Source organism: Enhydra lutris, unplaced genomic scaffold (genome assembly GCF_002288905.1).
Source record: "Enhydra lutris kenyoni isolate GAN:26980312 unplaced genomic scaffold, ASM228890v2 scaffoldscaffold1, whole genome shotgun sequence".
Classification (NCBI taxonomy): Eukaryota; Metazoa; Chordata; class Mammalia; order Carnivora; family Mustelidae; genus Enhydra; species Enhydra lutris.
Window position 1 is genome coordinate 40,597,767 of NW_019154085.1, and position 21,989 is coordinate 40,619,755.

General features: G+C 41.0%; 1 protein-coding gene across 3 annotated transcripts in view; it reads left to right on the forward strand.

The window, feature by feature from the left end:
- The first annotated feature begins 1,270 nt into the window (after nt 1-1,270).
- Nucleotides 1,271-21,989, forward strand: part of LOC111141353 (GRB10 interacting GYF protein 2) — a 149,138-nt gene continuing 128,419 nt past the window's right edge. For all 3 annotated transcript variants that reach the window (XM_022493850.1, XM_022493835.1, XM_022493842.1), the window contains exons 1-2: nt 1,271-1,310; nt 6,465-6,530. The gene's annotated coding sequence lies outside the window, so the exon portion shown is untranslated. The remainder of the gene's footprint in view (nt 1,311-6,464; nt 6,531-21,989) is intronic.

Genomic DNA, 21,989 nt, shown 5'->3' on the forward strand with positions numbered 1-21,989 from the left:
GTGTCCAAAATGGAGGTTGCATTTACAACCCCAAGATCAAGAGTGGCATGCTCTACCAATTGAGCCAGCCAGGCACCCCAACTTTTGAGTATTTAAAAAAACTGAGCCTAAGGGTGCCTGGGTGGCTCAGTGGGTTAAAGCCTCTGCCTTCCACCGGGGTCATGATCCCAGGGTCCTGGGATGGAGCCCCACATCGGGCTCTCTGCTCAGTGGGGAACCTGGTTCCTCCTCTCTCTCTGCCTACCCGTGATCTCTGTCTGCCAAATAAATAAATAAAATCTTAAAAAAAGAGAGACAAAAACAAAACCGAGCCTGGGTGGCTAAGTCAGTTAAGCGAGGGACTCTTGATCTTAGCTCAGGTCTCAATCCGAGGGTCATGAGTTCAATCACCTTCTTGGGCTCCAGTGTGGAGCCTACTTAAAAAAAAAAAAAAAAAAAAAAAAAAGCTGTTGAGAAGGATCCCGTGAAAAAGGGAGAGGGTTGGATACACAAGGAGGAATAGGATGAACTGAGAAAGGTTGTGTTGTCAGATATAGAAGTAAAAATATACGATGCTCAGTTAAATCCGAATTTCAGAAAACAACGAATTTCTGGTGTCTTGTATCTTATCTGGCAGCCCTCAGAAGGGAGATTTTTAGGCAAAAGGGTTATAGCCCCTAATACAGTACCAGAAGGGGGTTGGAGCTGTATGGTCCTTCTCAGCTGTCATATTTCAAGACTCTAGAATGAGATCCCAGTTCTACCAGAACCGTTAACAAGTAGAGACACTGCTTTCAATTTCAGCTTTCGTCGTTTCCCCCTTTTCCCTAGGATGGTAAACGGGTAGGAAAATGCTGGGTGAAAAATCTGTGAAAAAGTTCTAGTGTTGAATATCAGCTCGTAAATGATGAAGAGCTTTTTGAACAGTGAAAGGGCTCTGTATTGGGTGCATAGGACGGTGAGCCACAGGCCTCTGGCCGGAGTCCAACTCTGGACACCAACTCTACTCAACTCAAGGGCAGGCAGGGAGCCCCATCCCAGGGACCCGCAGGCGCCTGCGCCCTGCCGCGGCCCCGCCCTCTCCCAGCCTGGCATCCGGGGCTCGGGCAGGGGCGTGTCCGGGGAATAGGGGCGGGAGGCAGCGGAAAGGAAGGATGTCGTGGGAGGCTGGAAGAGCGGGTAGGGAGGCGAGGCGGGGCGGGGGCGGAGCAAGGGGCGTGACGGAACGGGCGCGCTGTCACGTGATGTGCGTGGCGACGTGTCGGCCATCTTGTGTTGTTGAGGCTGAGGACTGACTTGGGTTCTGAGAGACTCCCTGTCCCGGACCGCAGGTAATCAGCCACTCCGTCTTACTCCCTTGCCCGGCTCCGCTCCGCGCCCCAACTCCGCGGTCTCCCGCCACCCCACACGGAGCCGCCAGGGCCTCCCGCCCGCGCTCGCGTCCTTCCCGCTCCGGCCTGACCCGGCCCAGCCGCATGGACACCCACAGGCCGCCCCGGCAGTGGCCGCGGTCGGCTCGGGCGTCAGGCGAGGGGACAGGTCAGGTGCGGGGCCGGAGGGAGCCTCCTCCCTGGCGGGGGACACGCGGGGCCCGGGCGCGTCTCGGCTGTCGAGCCGGGGAGCCCCCTCTTCCAGGGCCCGTTGGCATCGCAGGGGGAGTCGAGGAGGGGAAGAGGGTGGTGGGGTGGGCAGTGTCAGGCCGATTTGCTCAGGGCCAGAGGGTTTGCCTTCTGCTACCTGCTTCTCGGGCCGGCCACCCGCGCAGCCGGGGGTGTCCGGGGTAACAGCTGTTTCAGCCGGACAGCTGCTTCGGCCGGCCCTCCTCCCCACACCTGGCCTTCGGGAGGTGCGCCTTTGCCTTCCTGACCGAGCGTCTGCACTGGGGAGACTCTTTCCGTGGCGAAAAGACTGGGTCTGGACCAGGCCTGAGACAAGGTGGAGTCATGATCTGAACCTGGGACCGAGGTCGGGAAAGTCGAGCCCGAGGCAGCTTTGGGACCCGAACATTCACGTCAGGTTGAAATGGACATTAGTCTTTACGTATCAGCAGTTTCCCACGAAGCACTTTGAATACTTCAGTTCTGTGACTGAAACATAAATCAGATTTATGTTTTCGACCACAGAAGGGTGTATGAAAGAAGCAGCTTGTATGATCGTGTTGGGAAGCAGTAACGTTGATCTGCATTTATGTAGCACTGTGTTGTTGTTGTTGTTTTTCCTTTCCCTTAAAGTCAGAGCACTTAAGCACACCTAGTTTTTCTGTAAGGAAGGTAAGTATTCCAATTAAACTTAGAAGAAATTGAGGATGGGGTGAAAAGCTGTGAACAAGTTTCTTATCCAGTGTTCCATATCTTGAATTTTAGGCGGTTTGGATTCCCAGTATTGTGTGCAGGGAAGACATTCTCTCCTGTAGTGTTTCCTTTTTAGAATCTAATGACTTCTTAGATTTAAAACAGTTTTCTCATGTCTTTCGTTTTGGTACATTAACTTTCATCCATCTGATATTTGCAGTTCTAGCCTTACAGAGTTTGCCCATTTTGGTTAGAGCATAAATGTGTTCTGTCATTCATTGATGATTTTATGTGTTTTACCAATTAGTGTACCAGATTTTGGAGTGCTCAAACTGGATGGAATATGTACTTTTCTGTTGCATCAGATGTTGACATCAGTAGAGGACACCAGGAAAAAAATTTAGAAGTTGCGGGTATCTGGAAAAATGTCACACAGTTCTTCCTTTACGTTTAACACCAAGAAGTACACTGGTAATGGTGGTGATTTATAGGAAAAGAAATGGTTTTACACCTTATCTATACTTGACAGTGTTCTAGAGTTTCGAGGCTGAGGATGCGGAAGGGACTATGTATTTCCATGCATTCATTCATTCATTCATTCATTTATGTATTCATTTATGTGACAACTGTTGAAACTATTACACGGTTGGGTGCTGGTAGCAAAACAGACCAAAAATTCCTTTCTCAGTGGAACTGATTTCTACACAAATAAATAAAAGCTTAGGTGAAATATATAGTGTTGTGGTAAATGATGTGGGAAAAAAATGAGACAGGGAAATAAGATTATAGGGATTTGGGGGTTAATTTGGGGGTGGTGGTGTTAATTTTAAGTAGAGTGCTCTGGGAAGGCTGTATAGAGAAGCTTATGTTTGAGGAAGGACCTGATACTGGTTAAGGAGCAATTCCTGTAGCTATATGGAGAAGGAATGCTCCAGGGTAGGAAAGCTAGGGCAAAGATACTGAGGCAAAAACTGAGGTGGGAGCAGGTCAGGTGCTGGGAAAAATATGGAGGCTAGCTTGGCCAGAGAGGCACAAGGGAGAGTGTATGTGTGTATCCTACTCATGGGAACTAAGATGAGAGGGGTTATTCAGTTATTCAGTCAGTGACTTAGAAATTTTTTCTGCACCTCTTGTGACTGTTAGAAAGGGAGATCAGATTCTGGAGATTTAGGCCAGTATGCCCAAATCCTCTTCTTTCTGTATGACACACACTCCACCCCAGTTTGGAAAAATTTGGGCTGCTCATATAACATATCTCAGGAAATTGTCTTGAAATATCTTTGTTAAACTTTTTAAATGAGATGGATGATAAACTGCCTAAAAGAATTGTTTTTAAAGAAGGGACTCTGGAATACTTCTGAATATTTGAAAATGTAGGGAAATTAATTTGCTTTGAAGTTTAGACACACCATTAAGAAATACAACCTGGAAGAATGATTGAATCAGCATATTAATTTACATTGTTCTTAATCTGATTAATAAGAATTGAGAATTTCTCTTAATTCTGGTCTGGTCCAGCCTAGTTTTAAATTTCTCAGGGTCTCTTCCACTAATTTGTTTGTATGTCTTTTGTAACATTTTACATGTGTAGAACTTTTTGTGCTGAGTTATTTCTCCACTTTTACTTTTCAGATTCGTACTCCAATTCTTTGATACCTAATAGGCTTTTTTCTATGGAAAGGAATTTTTTTCCGATTCCCCTCCAGCTTATCTCCATATGCTTATTACTGAGCTGTCAAAAATGTTTTCTTTCATTTTAATTCACCTGAGGAATTTAATATCTTGGTTTTGAAATGCTTTTGCTGGTGAGTCAAGTTGCATATATGAAAAATAATTTGTCATAGCTTGCTTGAAACTCATGAGAAGAGAGGAATTACAGCTTCAGGGTGTGAGTGGAGCTCCTTGTCTAAAAGGAGACATAGCAGTGATAGGGATGAAGTGGTATCTTAACGAACTGCCTTTTTCCTTCTTGTTCCTTTGTTGAATTTTTGAAATGACATTTCCGTATTCTTTGATGTCGTATCAGCTCATTCGTTCTCATGACTCTGCATTTTCATACTTGATGTGTCTTTTTGTGTGTGTGTATGTGTTAACTTTGACACTGGAAGATGACACTGCTGATAGTGATTGTTGTCTGGGAGGACCTTTGGGTGAAAAGATTATTCCTGTCCCTTTTACCCTTGCCATTCTAAAAAACATCTTTGATTTGTGCAGTTTTCAAAGACTGGCTTGATTTGTACTTCTCCATTATCTCTTGCTAATTAAATTTTCAGTACTTTATGTTTTATTCTATTTCTTATAGATTATAGTGGGACCAGTCTCATTAGGTTGAATCTACAGCCTATGTTGGTGTTAATTCGGGTATCTTAGAGGCAAGTTAAATGTACATTTTCCTTTAGCAGTTTGAATTGCCTTAACGTTATTTGGTCATGGTTGTAAAACTCTGAATCCAAACCTTTTTTTCCCCTTTTAACCCTCCTAGGATTTTATGGTGATAAAGTTCTAGGATTTTCACTCATTTTTAATGTCCTGAAAAGCTACATATTTTTAAATATAAGTAGATTTTCACTCCATAGGCAAGCTTACTTACAGAGTCCTAATATTTCTTGACCTGATTAGCATTTTTTCATTTTTTATGAAAAATTTTCATTCTATATGAAGGTGACAGAGAAATATAGTAGATGAATTAATTATACAGGAATGCAGAATGATACCTTTGTTGAATTGCCCATGTATATGTGTATACACACACACACGTATATGTGTATATATATATATATATATTTTTTTTTTTTAAAGATTTTATTTATTTATTTGACAGAGAGAGACACACACAGAGAGAGGGAACACAAGTAGGAGGAGTGTGAGAGGGAGAAGCAGACTCCCTACCGAGCAGGTAGCCCGATGTGGGGCTCCATCCCAGGACCCTGAGATCATGACTTGGGCTGAAGGCAGATGCTTAACTGACTAAGCCACCCAGGTGCCCTGTGTGTGTGTATATATTTTTAAGTAAGCTCTGTGCCCAACTTGGGGCTTGAACTCATGACCCCAAGATCAAGAGTCACAATGTGTTCTACCAGCCAGGCACCCTGAATTGTTCATAATTTTTTGTGTGAGGTTGAGGGAGGAGATGGAGGAGGTTTGAAAAACCTTCCTTAAGTGGCCAGAGTTAAGTTTATAAAAATATTTTCAATCTGTTATGTACCTAGCTGCTTCAAATAATTAAAGTACACAATATTATATTTTCTTGTTAACCACAGAGTTTCATTAACTACAAAGAATTTGAACTTAATTTATATGTGTAATAGGGGATACTCTAGAGCTTGTTCTCTTGAGTTAGGCCCAGAGAACTTTATTACCTAGTTCTTACCCTCTTTTCCTTCTGCCTGCCCTCATAAGAATAGACTTAAGTGCATAAAGTTGATTGACCTTTTGGACATTATAATAACATGGCTACTTTTTTTGCAAAATTAAATCAAAAGGCAGACTTGGCTTACAGTGCTTTTTTGCTGTTAATAAAATTATCAACTTTAATTTGTAATTATTGTTTTTTGACTCATAGCAGCATTCAAAGCATTATTTGATTTTATCTGAGAAACCACTTGAAGCTACTGTTTCAGTCCACTCCTTGTCACTTGAAATATCAACGTCCAGTGGATTTTTAAGATGCTGTCTCAGTAGAGCCTTAAAAGAAGTTGTGATTTTTGCATCTGAAAGCACACCTGGAGCTTTCCTCCTTGGACATTTTGACAGTGGTTATATTTCTTGGGGTCCCTGATTATTTGCACAAGATACATCCTGTATTATTTTGTTGCTGGCTGTCATTTTTTCTATCAGGTATGCTTAAAAATTAATACCAAAGCCCTGTAATGTGGTTTTGAATGAAAACCCTAAGTAATCACTTTCCTAAACCCTGTATTTCCTAAACCCTCATTTGTTAGCTTCATCTGAATCACTTAGAACTTTTGTTAAAAACATGTGTTTTTTAGTCCCATTCCAGAGCTACTGAGAGAAACCCTTTAAAAATGTTAGGAAAATGCCAGTTAGTTTATAAGCACATAACATTGATTCTAATATTATAACCAGGTTTGGAACTTTTCCTGTAAAACTATTCATGATAAGAAATTATGTTCTTAAAGTTTCCTAAGAGATTGATTCTTGGGTCAATTATTTTAATACTTTTGTTATTTACAGTGTTAAAAGGACCTGACCAAAATCTGCTCACACCTCCTGCTGTGAACCAGCAGAACTTTTGAACAGGTGAGTGTTGAAGGGAAGCACAGAGCTGAGGGCTTATGTAAACATAATTTTTGCATTTAACATTTCAGGGGTTTTTGCCCTATGTATTTTCCTGAGGTTATAGATAGTGATAAAAACAACTTCTCAGGTACTGCTCAGATTTCTTATGAACCGTAAGAATAATCATGCCCTTTATGCATTGATCCTGGTATGGAATTTTTGTCTTAAACTGTTGTAAGGATTTTCTGATGGCGTGAAACAGGAAAAAGAATGCTTTGGGGTCAGGAATAAGGAGGTATCTTAAAGAACCCTAGGACTGTTGGCTTTCATGAAGGACACAAACCAGAAACTGGAAAACATTCAGGAGCCAAGACAGTCCAGATAGTACTTAACTCTCTGCTGGCTAGTCATTGTCCTCTCTTGTCTCTTTTTAGCCTGCTTTAATTGTCTTTTTACAAACTGGCCTTTTTCTGCTTTAACACATGGGAAGAAAATCACCACTTTATTCCTGGAGCCACATATGAACTCAAGCTCTAGTGCCACTAGTCAGCTGGTTACTAGTTCATTGCCCATGTTTCAGATTCCTGGGAGAGAAAATTTGATTGATTGAAGTTTGTTCAGTTCTCTGTCATTGGTCCAGTTAGTATGGCCTTAGGGTTGGAGTCTAGAGATACAAATGTAGTTGAAAAATCTCACTTCTATGAATGGGTGCAGGTCTCAGAGAAGGTGTAGTGCTGGCTCTTCTAGGTGGAAACCCACAAAACCTTCTAGATGTTTTTCCTTTCCTAGAAAGATTTCCTGTAGTTAGGTTGGCAGTTTCAGTTAATATGTCCTGAAGAGTTAAAGTATATGCTTATCTTTTGGTCAGGGAGGCCCAGTAGGTCTCACTGAGCATTCTTGTTTGAACTTTTTAGTGCAATATTTTTACAAATGTTCTTGATTTAGGGGGTTCAGAGGAGTGTTTGTGATAAAAGTTTAGCAAATGAACATAAAGTGAGAGGCTTGGTTTGTGGAAAAATTCATTGGTTATTTTTTATTGATCGCTTTTATAAATTTTAATTTCTGGGTACTTTTTATAGTATTAAGCACCCTGGAGTATTAGGAAGCCATGGAGAGTTTGAAGAGTGGGTCTTTCTTTCTTTCCTTCCTTCTTTCCTTTTTCCTTCCTTCCTTCCCTCCTTCCTTCCTTCTTCCTTGATTCCATTTGTTTATTTGAGAGAGAGAGCACAAGCAGGGGGAACAGCAGAGGGAGAGGGAGAAGCAGACTCCCTGCTGATCAGGGAGCCCGATGCGGGGCTTGATCCCAGGACCCTAGGATCATGACCTGAGTGGAAGGCAGATGCCCAACTGTCTAAGCCATCCAGGCACCCAAGGGTGGGACTTCCTACATGTGAACATGTATTCACATTATTTGAATTATAGCAGGGATTTTTCACTGTTGAGAAAGAATCAGTGAGATAATAGTATAAACTTTTGTATTGACATGTTTTTTATTCTAGAATTACTAGGTAATACTGAAGTTTTTTTTTTAAATGGAGCATTTTGAAGCCCTGTTTTGTTTATAGTTTGTATGTACTTGGTGATATCTGATTTTTTTTATGACTTAAATCTTGTTGGTATATTGGTATATTGAGATTTTTGATGCAAAGCCTAGGGATTACTAATGAAAGTTATGTATTATAGAGTATGTATCCAATGACAGGCCACGGATGTGACTTCCTCTGATACATTTTTTCAGCCAGGGTTTCTTTAGCAGATTGCAGCTGAGTTCATTTTTAAGGTAGAATAGTCTTCTCTTATATTGTATGTTTTCTTTAATTTGGATTTTGAGGTAAGGTATATTCAGGCTAATTGAGTTAAGACTTTGTGAGGTTTAAAAAGATTTCCACACAATCTGTGTAAAACTTCCACAGGCTCTGGGGAATCCCTCTCTGAAAAACATTGGCTTGTTGATGAGATTATCAAATGACATGGTAATGTTTGTGGCGTTGTAATTTTTTCTGGAATAGTTTACCAGTGGCTAATTTGTTCTTCTTTCACCAAGAGGGGAAAAACTAGAAATGTTTACATATTGTTCAGAAGCTATGGGGAGAATGACAGTTACAGCTTTTCTTCTTATAGTGATATCGTGGCCAGTATGTTCTTTGGGAACAAAGCTCCTTTTATTCAAGCTGTCCTGGCCCTGGAGAAAGTATTGGGGACTCTGGTCTCTTCTGTATTGGTTCTTTGGTTGTGGTTACTGACAGGAATTGGCAGAGGTACTGTCCTGGAACTTTCTAATTGGTAAATCATGGCTTAGGCCTTGAAGGCATGGTCACATCCAGGGGCTCTCATGATTAGCTCCTTGAGATTTGAGGTGATACCGTCCAAACCATGGTCAGTTGAGGGACTGGATATGAGGCCATCCTGTAGATCAGTGGGTCAGAGAGCTTTAATTATGTTTTGTAATCTGACACTATGCTTTAGTCTTTTAAACTATTTCTACCATTTTTTTTTTTAAGATTTTATTTATTTGACAAAGAGAAAGAGAGAGCCTGTACAAGCAGGGGGAGTGGCAGGCAGAAGGAGAAACTGGCTCCCTGTTGAGCAGGAAGCCCTATACAGGACTCTGTCCATCCCAGAACCCTGGGATCATGACCTGGGCTAGAGGCAAATGCTTAAGGGACTGAGCCATCCCAGGGGTCCCTCCACCATTGTTAATGAAGTTTCTTTTTTTTCTTTTTTTTTTTTTTTATAATTTTTTTTTAAAGATTTTTATTTATTTATTTGACAGACAGAGATCACAGGTAGGCAGAGAGGCAGGCAGAGAGAGAGAGGAAGGGAAGCAGGCTCCCTGCTGAGCAGAGAGCCCGACGTGGGGCTCTACCCAGGACCCTGGGATCATGACCTGAGCCGAAGGCAGAGGCTTTAACCCACTGAGCCACCCAGGCGCCCCGTTAATGAAGTTTCTGATAGTATTTTAGGAGAATCTGTTCTCTTCCCTACCCAGAGGGCTTACTATATTGCTTAATTGAGTGATGCAGAGGGTTAGAAGTTGAAGGATAGTGGAACAGAGTGGGAGATTGGGAAAAGGAGAAAAAGTGACTTCCACAAAATAAATTCCTCTGAAACTTGGAAATAGAGGAAAAAGGAAAATGTAATCAAGCAGTATCGAGCACTATATCATTACTTAGTTAAAAGTTTGTGACCTTTTAAAGCAGTGCAATGGGGACGCCTGGGTTGCTCAGTCATTAACATCTGCCTTCAACTACCGTCATGATCCCAGGTGCCTAAGATCAAGCCCCACATCAAAACCCCACATCCGGGTCCCTGCTCAGCGGGAAGCCTGCTTTCTCTCTCTCCCACTCCTCCTGCTTCTGTTCCCTCTCTCGCTATCTCTCTCTGTCAAATAAATAAAATCTTAAAAAGGGCAGTGAAATGTAGGTTTAATTTTCTGTTAATTATTACTTGTAACTTGAGGTAAATAAGGTAACCTCTTGTAGCCTTATTTCCCTTACCTGTAAAGTATATCCTATAGTGGTTGTGAATTAAGAGTCTTAATGCCCTGTGTAATGCCTGGCACCCAGTAAATGGGCTCTCAATAGATGGTAGCATTTATGATTGTTATTGCTATGTAAATAGGTACATTTTGATTATAAAATTTCATCTTTGTAATCTGAATAGAGACATCAGCGAGTTTTCTTTGTAAGTCTTTTTTGTTTTGTTCTCCAGCCAACAAATATTTGAATAGCTGCTTTGTGATGAGTCCTGGGCTAGCCATAGTGGTGAGCAAAACACACGAGGACCTATCTTCATGGAGCTTATAGCCCAGTGGCAGAGTCAATCAGAAAATGATATAAGTAAATTTCAAAATGTGAAAAGTCTCTCTGTCCTTGGAAAAGATACATTTATTTTTATTTTTGGGAGGGGGATACATTTTTGAGACCTAGATACTTTTTAAGTAAGTGTTGCATTTTGAATCTCAGTGTTCTTGTTGTCAGTGGTATTTTATGCCCCTTGATAATGCTTTTCAGGATATGTATGTTTGTCCTAAGTTAATTTATGTATTTCTTTTGTCATTTTTTTTTCTTTTTCTCTGAGATAGGGATTCTCAACTTTTTGCTCTTAGGTCTTCTTTATCCTTTTATTTTTTTATTTTATTTATTTATTTAAAAAAAGATTTTATTTATTTATTTGACAGAGATCACAAGTAGGCAGAGAGGCAGGCAGAGAGAGAGAGGAGGAAGCAGGTTCCCCATGGAGCAGAGAGCCCGATGAGGGGCTCAATCCCAGGACCCTGGGATCATGACCTGAGCCGAAGGCAGAGGCTTTAACCCACTGAGCCACCCAGGTGCCGCTCCTTTATCCTTTTTTTTTTTTTTATATATATATATTTTTTTAAGATTTTATTTATTTATTTGTCAGAGAGAGAGAGAGAGGGAGAGAGAGCGAGCACAGGCAGACAGAATGGCAGGCAGAGGCAGAGGGAGAAGCAGGCTCCCTGACGAGCAAGGAGCCCGATGTGGGACTCGATCCCAGGACGCTGGGATCATGACCTGAGCCGAAGGCAGCTGCTTAACCAACTGAGCCACCCAGGCGTCCCTCTTTTATCCTTTTAAAAGGTAGAGGACCCCAAAGAGCTTTTGACTTTAGTTTTGCGTGTCTGTGTTATATTGAAAAATTTAAAATGATTTCTTCATTTAAAAGTAACGGTAATCTTGTTACATGTTAACATAAATATATATATATATATTTTAAAGATTTTATTTATTTATTTGACAGACAGAAATCACAAGTAGACAGGCAGACAGAGAGAGAGGAAGAAGCAGGCTTCCCACTGAGCAGAGAGCCTGATGCGGGGCTCGATCCCAGGACTCTGAGATCACGACCTGAGCTGAAGGCAGAGGCTTTAACCCACTGAGCCACCCAGGCGCCCCAATATATTTTTATTTTTATTAAATATTTTATTTCTTTATTTGACAGAGGGAGACACAGCGAGAGAGGGAACACAAGCAGGGCGTAGAGGCAGAGGGAGAAGCAGGCTTCCTGCCTAGCAGGGAGCCCAGTGTGGGGCTCTAGCTCTATCCCAGGACCCTGGGATCACGATCTGAGCCAAAGGCAGGCGCTTAACTGAGCTACCCAGGCGCCCCTATAAATATATTTTTAATGAAAAACACCCATTAAAAAAAAAAAAAGTATTTATTTATTTATTTATCTATCAGAGAGAGAGAGAGAGCGAGCGCGTGCGCGCGCACAGGCAGGCAGAGTGGCAGGCAGAGGGAGAAGCAGGCTCCCTTCGAGCTAAGAGCCTGATGTGGGACTCTATCCCAGGGCTCTGGGATCATGACCTGAGCTGAAGGCAGCCGCTTAACCAACTGAGCCACTCAGGCATCCCCAAAACACCCATTTTCTAAAATATTTTTAAGTTTGGTGAAAAGAGTATCATGGCTTTACAAACTTTTCGCAAAATGCTTTTATGTCTTCATGGAAGGCAGCTGAATTCTTGTATCTGCTTCTGTATTCAGTCAGTTGCTGTTTATTACTTTGGTTGAAGTAGAGGAAGGACATTCATCCTCACAGAAATACGTATTTAGTTGGAAAAGGGGGGAATATTTTAGGAGCTTTTCCAGTAATTGCAGATATTCTTTGTACACTAAAATTGGACAGGTAGTAGTTTTTAAAGGTTAGTTGCAACATGAAATTTGAATTATATCAATGCACCTTTTAGATTTTGTTACATTAAAAAACATTGGTCTGTTTCCCACCTTAAAGGAATATTTTATATAACACAGTATCAAAAAATGCATTCATATAAATCATTACCCATCAGGAAAGCCTTTAATTATTGGGAAAGTCTTCAGTCCTGGAAAACCCATCAAACTCATGGTGGTGAATAGTTTTCCAAAATTCTGATTCTGCTTGAAAGCTCAAATTTTATTATTGGCAACAAGTACAATTTTTTTTGTTTTTGTTTTGTTTTTGAAGTGATAGTGTCAATTTGTTCATTTTTGAAAAAATACCTGCTAAATACTTGGGTCTGGGTGTCATTTTCTCTTCGACTGCTTTGCATGATCAGTGCAGTGCCAACACTGAAAAGTGCAAATAATATCTTAGTATTGTTAAAATAATAGTTTTGACATCATGAATACCTTGAAAGAGTTTCAGAAGACCTTACCTTGAATTGCTACTCTTGGAAATGGAACAGTTTTCAATATCCTATTTACATATGTGACATATGTTTTATTTTTTTTTTTTATTTTTTTTTTTTTTTTTAACTTATTTGACAGAGAGAGAGGGGGAAGCAGGCTCCCCGCCAAGCAGAGAGCCTGACTTGGGGCTCGATCCCAGGACCCTGAGATCATGACCTGAGCCGAAGACAGAGACCCAACCCAGGCGCCCCTGGTTTTTATTTTTTAAAGCATTAGAAAAATAAGTAATAGTTTGAAATAGAAACTGGAGTAAACATATCATTGAAGTTTTTTTTAGATTTCAGTGAGGGTTTTTCGTGCTGGATAGATAGGGATTTGTTCATAAGTTGTGATTAGTTATAAAATAGCTCTCTGTAGTAGTTCTGTAAAATCAGTCCTCTGTGTCAGCGCTGTCTTAACAACTTTCTGCTATGATGGCAATGTTCTGTAAATCTGTACTATCAAATACTTGTAGACATTAGCTGCTTACGACTTTTGAGCACCTGAAATGTGGTTAGTGTGATTGAGGAACAAAGTTGCATTTTTTTTTTTTTTTAAGATTTTATTTATTTATTTGACAGAGAGATCACAAGTAGGCAGAGAAGCAGGCAGAGAGAGAGAGGGAAGCAGGCTCCCTGCTGAGCAGAGAGCCCGATGTGGGGCTCGATCCCAGGACTCTGGGATCATGACCTGAGCCGAAGGCACAGGCTTTAACCCACTGAGCCACCCAGGCGCCCCAAGTTGCATTTTTTTAAGACCACAAAACTCTTGAGTTATTACCTTATTTTTATAGTAGTCTTTTTAAAAAAAAATGATAGTCTTTATTTTATTTTGTAAGTATTTAGGGATGTCTGGGTGGTTAAGTTGGTTAAGCATCTGTCTTTGGCTCAGGTCATGATCCCAGTGTCCTGGGATCGAGTCCCACATCAAATTCCTTAGCCTGCTTCTCCCTCTTCTCTGGCCTGCCCCTTGCTCTGTCCCCGCCTCTCTCTATCTCTTTCTGACAAATAAATAAAATCTTTATTTTTATTTTATTTTATTTTTTAAATATATTTTATTTATTTGACAGAGAGAGATCACAAGTAGGCAGAGAGGCAGGCAGAGAGAGAAGGGGAGGCAGGCAGAGAGAGAGGGGGAAGCAGGCTCCCCGCTGAGCAGAGAGCCCGATGTATCCATAGGGTCCTCTTGGCTGTGAAAAATTTTCAGATTTCCCTGTTTTTAACAGTATTGACAGTTTTGAGGTGTTACTGGTTAAGTGTGTTTGTAGAATGCTTCTCCATTGGAATTTAGATGTTTTTTTCATGATAAGAGTGGGGTTAAGGATCTTGGGGAAGAAGACCATAGAGGTAAAATGCCATTTTCTTTTTTTAAAAAAGATTTTATTTATTTATTTGACAGAGAGAGATCACAGGTAGGCAGAGAGGCAGGCAGAGAGAGAGGGGGAAGCCAGCTCCCTGCTGAGTAGAGAGCTTGATGTGGGGCTTGATCCCAGAACCCTGAGATCATAACCTGAGCTGTAGGGAGAGGCTTTACCCACTGAGCCACCCAGGTGCCCCGTAAAGTGCCATTTTCATTGAGTCATTTAAGGGCACATACTATCAGTGTGATTTATCACTGTTAATGTTACCTTGATGTATGGTTGACTTTGATTTCTTGTCAGGTTTGTCCACTATAAAGTCACTCTTTTCTCTTCCCCCTTGAGGAGCTGAATTAAATTTTACTAATTTTACTAAATATAGCCACCTGCAGTGAAAAGGTGCTATGTAAGATAGCACAGTTCTAGACATTGTTCCTTAGTTTTAAATTTTATCCAAAATTTTATTTTATTTTTTTAAGATCTTATTTTTAAGTAATCTCTACACCCAGTGTGGGGCTTGAACTCACAACCCCGGGATCAAGAGTTGCGTGCTCCACTGACTGAGCCAACTAGGTGTCCCTAATGTTTATTTCATTCAATTTAAAGAAGGATGATTTTGGGGGCACCTGGGTGGCTCAGTGGGTTAAGCCTCTGCCTTTGTCTCAGGTCATGATCTCAGGGTCCTGAGATTGAGCCCCACATCGGGCTCTCTGCTCAGCAGGGAGCCTGCTTCCCACTCTCTCTCTGCCTGCCTCTCTGCCTACTTGTGATCTCTGACTGTCAAATAAATAAATAAAATCTTTAAAAAACAAAAAAGGATGATTTAATGTAAAAGAAATATAAAATGTTAGTCATGGAATGTATTACTCTCTGAGGGAGGCAGTCTATTTTTAATAAGCTTATTAGTCTTTTTAAAATTCACCTTTTTTTTGAAGTATAACTTACATAGAATAAAATGCCTTCGTTTTAAGTACGCTCCATATTAAATGTACATTTTGATGAATATTGATAAACGTATATACCTGTGTAGCCATCACCACAATTAAGATATATAACATTTCCATCACCTGTAGAAGTCTCCTTCTTTTTATAGTCATTTTTCCTCCCCCACTACTGAATCTGTTTTCTGTTACTGTAGATTAATTTCGGTTCTTCTAGGATTTTACATAAATGGAATTATTCAGTATGTATTCTTTTTGGGTCTGGCTTCTTTTGCTCAGCCTAATGTCTGGTTCATTCATGTTGCTGCATGTATGAGTAATTAGCTTTTTGTTGCTGAGGATATTGGGTGTGACTACTACAGGATTTGTTTATCCATTCATCTTTGGATAAACATTTGGGTTGTTTTTGCTTTGGGGCTGTTAGGCATAAAGCTGACTTTAGTTTCATGGCATGGGTAGTGAGTGATTCAGATTGTGCTGGATAACAGTGCTTATCACAACACTGTGTATCAGGAATTTAAATTTCTTTTAGAGTGAGAAGAAAAGTCAGTAGAACATATATAATTTTTTTTGAAGATGTGCCATAAAAAGTGTAAGAGAAATAAATAGTATTTTGCAAGGTCTCATATATACTGTGTGCTCCAGATAGTTGTAGATAATTCTTTTGATTTTTGATGATTTTCTCAGAAAAAAGTTCTTTGTTCCTTTTCCTAGGGTTAACTGTCTAGTAATAAAATGAATAACTGAAATCTAATTTTGCTTCATGAAGTTTTGTCATCAGTAAATGTGTTTATACATCAGTAAATGTATATATTTATTTGTTTATTTATTTATTTGACTGAGATCACAAGTAGAGAGGCAGGCAGAGAGAGAGAGAGGAGGAAGCAGGCTCTCTGCGGAGTAGAGAGCGCGACGTGGAGCTTGATCCCAGGACCCTGGGATCATGACCCAAGCCGAAGGCAGAGGCTTTAACCCACTGAGCCACCCAGGCACCCCAGTAAATGTATATTTTTAAAAAGTTCAAAAATGTTTGCAATTTGGGGTTCCTTGATGGCTCAGTTAGTTAATATGCATTTGACTTCAGCTCAGTTTATGATCTTGGGGGCCTGGAATCAGGCCGGGCATTGGGCTCTGTGCTCATCGGGGAGTCTGCTTGTCCCTCTCCCTCTCCCCCTGCTTGTGCTCTCTTGCTATCTCTCTCTCAAATAACTAAATAAGATCTTAAAATGTTTGCATGTTAGGGTACCTGCTGGCTCAATCAGTAGAGCATTTGACTCTAGATCTCAGAGTTGTGAATTCAAGCCCATGTTGGGCATGGAGCCCACTTAAAAAAATTTTGCATGTTTAAAAATGAAGATCAGATGGGTGCAAAAGGAAAAAGTTTTCTGTTATAATAGTTGGGAGTAGAGTTTCCTTTTACTTTTGTACCTTAAAAAAAATTTTTTTAGGAAGATTTTATTTATTTGACAGAGACACAGTGAGAGCGGGAACACAAGCAGGGGGAGTGGGAGAGGGAGAAGCAGGCTTCCCGCTGAGCAGAGAGCCTGATGCAGGGCTTGATCCCAGGACCCTGGGATCATGACCTGAGCTGAAGGCAGATACTTAACGACTGAGCAACCCAGGTGCCCCTAAAATATTTTTTAAGTTTTTTTTTTTTTTAGTATTGTCTACACCCAATGTGAGGCTTGAATTCACAACCCTGAGATTGAGTTGCATACTTCACTGACTGAGCCCGTCAGGTACTCCCTTAAAAAATTTTTTTTTTTTTTTGGGACGCCTGGGTGGCTCAGTTGGTTGAGCGGCTGCCTTCGGCTCGGGTCATGGTCCCGGCGTCTTGGGATCGGGTCCCACATCGGGCTCCTTGCTCGTCAGGGAGCCTGCTTCTCCCTCTGCCTCTGCCTGCCATTCTGTCTGCCTGTGCTCGCTCACTCTCCCTCTCTCTCTCTGACAAATAAATAAATAAAATCTTAAAAAAAAAAAATTTTTTTTTTTTAAGATTTTATTTATTTATTTGACAGAGAGACACGGCGAGAAAGAGAGGGAACAGAAGCAAGGGATGTAGGTGAGGGAGAAGCAGTCTTTGCATTGGGCAGGGAGCCAGATACAGGGCTCAGTTCCAGGGTCCTGGGATCATGACCTGGGCCAAAGGCAGACACTTAACGACTAAGCCACCCAGGTGCCCCTTAAAATTGTTTTTTAAACTGAGTTAATGTTCAAAAAGATACTGACTTTAGGGATGCCTGGGTGGCTCAGTTGGTTAAGCGTCTGCCTTTGGCTCAGGTCATGATCCCAGGGTCCTGGGGTTGAGCCCCATGTTGGGCTTTCTGCTCGGCAGGGAGCCTGCTTCTCTACCCCACCCCCACCTTCTCAAATAAATAAAAATCTTAAAGAAAATTAACTTAAAAAAATTTTTTTGGGGGGGGCGCCTGGGTGGCTCAGTGGGTTAAAGCCACTGCCTTTGGCTCAGGTCATGGTCCCAGGGTCCTGGGATCAAGCCCCACATCCAGCTCTCTGCTCCACAGGGATCCTGCTTCCTCCTCTCTGTCTCTGCTTACTTGTGATCTCTGTCAAATAAATTAAAAAAAAAATTTTTTTAATTTAAAGATTTAAAAATTAAAGATTTTATTTACTTATTTGAGAGTGAGAGAATGCATGTGTGAGCACGAACAGAGGGGAGGACAGAGAGGGAGAGGGGAGGGCTCCATCCCAGCACACTGGGATCATGCATGATCTGAGCTGAAGGCGTTCAATGTTATTTTCTGTTTTTCTTTTTCTTTTCTTTCTTTTTTAAGATTTTATTTATTTGACAGACAGAGATCACAAGTAGGCAGAGAGGCAGGCAGAGAGAGAGAAAGGGAAGCAGGCTCCACACTGAGCAGAGAGCCTGACATGGGGCTCGATCCCAGGACCCTGAGATCATGACCTGAGCTGAAGGCAGAGGCTTTAACCCACTGAGCCACCCAGGTGCCCTCTGTTTTTCTTTTTAAGATTTTATTTATTTGAGAGAGAGAGCACATGCTCAGGTACGTGCCCAAGTGGTGGGGAGGTAGAGGGAGTGGAAGAAGCAGACTCCCCACTGAGCAGGGAGCCCAGTGTGGTGCTCAACCCCAGGACCCTACAATTGCCACCTGAGCCGAAGGCAGACACTGAACCAAGTGAGCCATGCAGGTGCCCCTTCAATGTTATTTTCTAGGAATAAGAATATTTTCCTACATAATCACAGTAGAAATTTCAGAGTCATAATTAACATTAATACAGTACTATTACCTAACCCATGACTCTTATTCAAGTTAATAGTTGTCTCTTTAATGTTTCTTATAGCATAATTTTTCTTGTTTCAAGATGAAGTTAAGAATCATACAGGCACTTGGTCTTTATATCTCTAAGTCTCCCTTAATCTGGGATGATTCTTCAGTTTTTTTTTTTTTTGTTGTTTGCTTTTTGTTTTTTTTGTTTTGTTTTGTTTTTAAAGATTTTATTTATTTATTTGACAGAGAGAGAGAGAGCGCGAGATCACAAGTAGGCAGAGGGGCAGGCAGAGAGACATGGGGAAGCAGGCTCCCCGCTGAGCAGAGAGCCCGATGCCAGACTTGATCCCAGGACCCCAAGACCATGACCTGAGCTGAAGGCAGAGGCGTAACCCACTGAGCTACCCAGGCGCCCCATGTTTTTTGGTTTTTTTTTTGACTCTTATGACTGATATTTTTGGAGAGTATAGTTGATTGATTTTGTGTCTATCAGGTTGGGTATATCTGATGTTTTTTCAAGATGAGCTTCAGTTTATGCATTATTGTCAGGAATGTAACAGATACTGCTGTGTTCTTCTCAATTGCATCACATCAGGAGGCACATGGCGTCCATTTGTCTCAGTGTTAATGATGTTACCTAACTTAATAACAATCAGATGGAAGAGATGCAGAGGGCAGGTATGTGGGAGTGGGTGCAGAGCTTCAGTGCTCCCTTTGCATACCACCTTCTCCTTGAAGCTCCACTGTAGTTTGTTTATTCGTTCATCTGTGGATGATCACTTGTGGTGATGAACATAGTAGCCAAATGTTAGTTTTTAGTAATTATGAATAAGGCTACTGTGAATATCTTATCTTTGTCTTTTGGTAAAAATTTCCCTTGAATATATATCTAGCAGTGGATTATGGGATTATGGGGTAGGCATATATTGAGATTTTATAGATATTGCCAAACTGTGTTCTGAAGTGGTTGAACTAATTTGCACTAATGGAGTTATTAATCTTGTGTTATCTTAATCCAGATCTGACTAAGGTAAAAATAGCTTGCTGCTGGAATGGGGGTAGAACTATTCATTTATTTGAGACTATGTGAGGAGTGCTAGAAGAGTAGCTCTTTTTACTGCCTTTGGGAAAATGGAGGTAAGGAAGTGTGGGGGGAGTTTTAGTTTCCCATGTGTTCATTCTGGTAGGCTTTGTCAGACTGTGGATAGTACTGCCTGGACTTCATCCCAGATTTGCCATAATTTTGGGGGGGCTAAATTTTACATCCAGGAGATGGAGATTTGTAGCAATGGACAATTTTTATAAGAAAGATTCAGGAGATTTTAAAGGAGTACATGTTTTGAATTGTTAGTAGTGGTAGCTAATCAGGTTTCACAACCTCCAGAAGTGGTATCAGGGAATACTTTCGGAGTCGAGCTGTCAGCTGCTGTGCTGGGTTCTGATTCTGATTTGGCTTCTCCTTGCTATGTTTCTCCAGTTAGAACTTAAACTACATAGATCTGCAGCTCCTTCATGTGTGCCTAGAAGTTGTCTGGCTTCTTGACACTTTGCCAAATTGTGAGAAAATGGTAGACTTAAGAGCTGAGAGGCCAAGGTCTCCCTTTTCTTTGTTGCATACCCAACAATAAAAAGAGCTGGGTTGATGTCTTCTCTCTCTTTTATCTTTTTTTAATTTTTTTAAAGGTTTTTTTTTTTAATATATTTATTTGACAGAGAGATCGCAAGTAGGCAGAGAGGGAGGCAGAGAGAGAGGGGGGAAGCAGGCTCCCCACTGAGCAGAGAGCCCAATGCGGGGCTCAATCCCAGGACCCCGGGATTACGACCTGAACCGAAGGCACAGACTTTACCCACTGAGCCACCCAGGCGCCCCTCTCCTCTTTTAAAAATGCACTCACATGCACATAGAGTGATAGATGTCCCAAAGAGGAGCTGAGGAACCCAGGAAAACTAGAAAAATTCATAGAGAAAAAGGAAAATAATTATACAAGTAAACAGAGATAAAATAATTGCTAGTGGGGACTAATTTAGTATAGAGTTGTTAAGATGTTGACAAAAAGGCCAGGTTATATTGTATTGGTTGTTAAGTATAGGATGCAATTTATCAAAGAAGACCAATTTCCTGGTGTTAATCATAGAGGGAATATATTAGTTGAATTCACTTATAAAGAATTTTGAGTAATGGACAAGGTCTGAAAGAGTGGTTATGTAGGTTATGTAGCTATTTTTAAGTGAACTCTCAAAAATTTGAGGGTAGACCTATGTCTGAGGTCCTTATCCCAGAATTGGAGTAGCTAAAGGAGAGAAAAGGTCAGAGGAGGGAGATGAGAGCCTTACCTTCTGTTCTGTCATAGTTGCTTAGGTATGAGAAAGGTATGCTAATTGGGTGGTCTTTGGACTAACAGTATTTTGCATGCATTCTATCTGAAACACTTTATACCATTATGTCCACTTTATGTCTTTTTCCAGCTCCTTCCTCAAAGGTTTGGGTGCTTCTATATTTCAGAGATGCTAGGACCAGGACTTGTCTCAGAATTCTTGAGGCCTGCTAACTCCACTGTGTCATGTGTTACTATTATCACTGGTCATGAGAGGAATGAAAATCCCATCTGGTTATTCATCCTTTTTGTTGTTTCATCTCCATAACCACTGAGTTTTTTCCCCTGTTGACCCAGTCTCATGGTTTAATTTCTTTCTAAGAACTTTTATTGAAGTTTCTGAAGTGTCATTTTTGGGGTCACCTGGGTGGTTCAATTGGTTAAGCATCTGCCTTCGGCTCAGGTCATGATCCTAGGGTCCCAGGATAGAGTCCCACATCGGATAGAGTCCCACATCAGGTTCAGTGGGGAGTCTGCTTCTTCCTCTGCCTTTCCCCTTGGCTTGTGCATTCTCTTTCTCTCTTAAATAAATAAAATCTTAAAAAAAAAGTGTCATTTTTGTGTGTTAAACCTTTTCATATGTTAAACTGTTCATAGGCTCTTTTTCAGCTTTATTAAGGTAACTGAAGCCCATCCTGCCTTGATAATTTTGCCTTCTCTTTAGCCCTCTGAGGTTACCAGTACATTTCCCTGCACAGTGGTAGCTGTGTTAGTAGGTACAATCAGGAACTTTATTCTCTTCCATTCATTGCCTGTTCTTTTCCTTTGCAAGGGTGACCATTCAGCCTGGTTTACTCTTGTTGTCTCTATATAATTATTAATACCCTGCTTGTACACATGTTTTCTGGTATATGTATGTACATAAACTGTACCCCTCATGTGGGGCTTGAACTCACAACCCTGACATCCAGAGTCCCATGCTCAACCCACTGAGCCAGCTAAGTGCCTCCCCTCACCACATTTCTGTAACTACTCTTCAGATCACCAATGACTTCATTGTGGAATCTAGTGAAGACTTTTCAGTCTTTGTCTTTTTTGATTTCAGTGTTTGAAACTTTTGAACTTTAGAAACTTTAGAAAAAAAATTGTGCCAGTACTATCTTTGTTGTATAAACAAATTAGAAACTTACTAGGAGAATTATTATCTATAATTCTACCATTCAGAAGCAAATATTAACATTTTGGGACATCCTTATGTATACCCACTAAGAATATATTTTAGAATGTGTCGAATGTTATATCGTCTGTACTCTATAGCCTGCCTTGAACACTTAATACATTGTTGACATCTTTTTATGTCAGTGAATGTAGTTATTATTTGTTATTATCACCTGTCTCTCTATAGGTATGTAGGTCTGGCTTCCACAGTATCTGCTGAATTTCTAACACCCC